General features: G+C 27.0%; 1 long non-coding RNA gene across 1 annotated transcript; it reads left to right on the top strand.

Moving 5' to 3' along the window:
• The first annotated feature begins 1,096 nt into the window (after positions 1-1,096).
• On the top strand, positions 1,097-2,260 carry LOC121118563 (uncharacterized). Its single transcript, XR_005864497.2, has 2 exons — positions 1,097-1,315; positions 1,507-2,260. It is a non-coding gene; the product is annotated as an uncharacterized lncRNA (long non-coding RNA).
• The last annotated feature ends 266 nt before the right edge of the window (positions 2,261-2,526 follow it).

Raw genomic sequence — 2,526 nt, 5'->3', positions numbered from 1 at the left:
ATATAAGTAACAGAAAAAAAACAATTAAACCAACAGTATTATTAAAAACATATTGCTCCTTAAAATATCACTTTTATTGCTCAAAATTATCCAATATCTTTTTCCTAATGATCTGTATTACGTAATTTTAATGCACATTTTGTTTCATGATAAGGAAAAAGGACTGGTTCTAACTGTCCTCGTTTTACTATTAAAATTTGTCTGGTATTATGAATTTTAAATTATATAGCATTGTGTTTTTACATTATTAGAAGATACTCGTACATATGTTATGATTGTACTTATTTTTCAGCTTTCTTATTTTCATTTCATCTAGTTTTGTAGAATATGTTTATAAATTAAATTACATGTCTAGATATAGGTATAAACATACATATGTAAATGTTTTTATTCCATTTTTCTAGTCTTAAATTAATGACACACATGGTGAATGTAGAAACTAATGACTGTAAATGTTTTGAAAGAAACAATCATCAATTTCATTTATGTGAGTATCTACCTAGATATATTCATATATATGTAGAAAATCTATTAAGTAAATAAATACTTATATAAGTACTTTTGTTGACTTGATACCAGTGTTTTAGTACCAGTTCTAGTACCTAAACTGCCATACGTAGTTTTTACACTTTTTAACACAAAAATATATAACAAAAATGTCATTAAGGACAACTCACTTGATGTAGGAGGAAGGGTTGGTTGTCACAAATGCTATTGCTATTTTGAAAAAATATTGTTATTTTAAGTCATATTGCATTAAACAAATAGTATGCTACAAAATTTAAATATTATTATTTCAAAATTTGGTGCTAAAATTTTTGTCTTGATCTGTAATCAAGACAAAATTATTTTTCTTCGTCTAAAGTAATTAAGTTTTATTTTGGCATAGGTCCTAAATATAGCTGAAAAATTGGTCACATACCATCGCTTTGGATAATTTTAATATTTAATGGCACTTCCTATAAGACATTTTTTCAGTATTATTATTGTAGAAAAGCCCAATTTTATCATTTAAATCAGTTTGTTAAAACTTGAGGTATCTTTCAAGCAAAATAGTTGTTGGCCATTTTTCATAATTTAAACTTAATTGAATTGTTATTAATATAATTATAGCAATTTGTGAAGATTTATTGATGATGACGTAATTTAGGAAATAGTGTTCTAATTGGAAGGTGTTAGCCTCCAATTCGAACGCGTTCTTAAAATTTAGGACGGGATTGGATAGGATCTTTAAATTGAGGGACCAATGCATTCCTACCAAATGTATACCCTTTGAAAAATCTTGTAATGAACAAATTTATAATGAACTTAATAAGTAAACATTAAAATTATTTCCTTATCTTTCATTCTGTAAAAATGTACAATATTGAAATTTTGTGCAAAAAAATTATTTTTCGGGTTGAGAAAGTAATAGTTTAGAAATTTTGGGAGTTAAAAAAGGACATTGCTTGGAATTTTATAAGGAAATTATCAGTTTTAATATTAACTTTGTTTTAATGGCATTAGTGAACCAGTACCACAATAATATTATGCAGTAGAGTTGGGAATAGTCTTTATAATTTAATTCCCAATTGAGTTCAAAATCTTTGCTCCCAAGTCTAAATCTTTGAATATTTTCATCAAGTCCAGTTTGAGTCCTCAAATTTCTTTTAAGTTTTATGGTATTTTTTTATACTAAAATTATAATATAGGATAGATATGTTAATACTTCTCATGAACTCAGTATAAACTAGCTAATGGGTCCAAGTCGAGTTGAGAGTCTTAGCTATCGATTTCAAGTAATGTCTCCAGTCTTTGAAATTGATTTCAAATCGAGTTGAAAGTTTTCAAAACCTAAACTAAAGTCCATTTGGAGTCGCAAATATTCATAATATGGACACAATCCAATTTGAAACGCAAGTCTTGAGTACAAGTCCTTCTCATATCCGATATATACAGTACAATACTAATAGTCACAAACACTATTAGTCTTTCGTGCTCTAAATAAAATGAAAAGGCCCTTTAAAAATCAGCATGTGACAACAATATATATTTTATATTTAAATAGTATTGATTGAATACCTAAATGAAATAGGATGGATAATAAAACGACAACCGCAAATACCAATGAAAATGCATTACTTCTTCTGAATAAAGTGCATCGATTGTGTATTTTATGTATATATTATAAATTTATTATAAAAAAAAGACTTGCATCCAATATACGGAGAACCCCATATATATAAGCTATTCAAATATATATCTGCAAAATATTTAATAATTATGCTATGTTTTATTCTTTTCCACAGATATTGACTGGAATAAAGGAGATCGAGTCAAATACGAGTCTAGATATAGGTATTCAGTATACAGATATACAATGTTGATGAAGTTTGTTTTATTTAGAATCTCACAGTTGTAAATGCGCTCTCCTGCTGCTTCAATTAATTGAATAACAAAGAGAGGCTTTTTTATGCCATTGTTTCTTTATATCCTTCGTTGCGACAATTAAAGAGTGAAAGTACAAATGAAATTTAGTTCATCACT

The sequence above is a fragment of the Lepeophtheirus salmonis genome, chromosome 5 (genome assembly GCF_016086655.4).
Source record: "Lepeophtheirus salmonis chromosome 5, UVic_Lsal_1.4, whole genome shotgun sequence".
In the NCBI taxonomy this organism is placed as follows: domain Eukaryota; kingdom Metazoa; phylum Arthropoda; class Copepoda; order Siphonostomatoida; family Caligidae; genus Lepeophtheirus; species Lepeophtheirus salmonis.
This window is presented reverse-complemented; position numbering and strand designations above follow the sequence as displayed.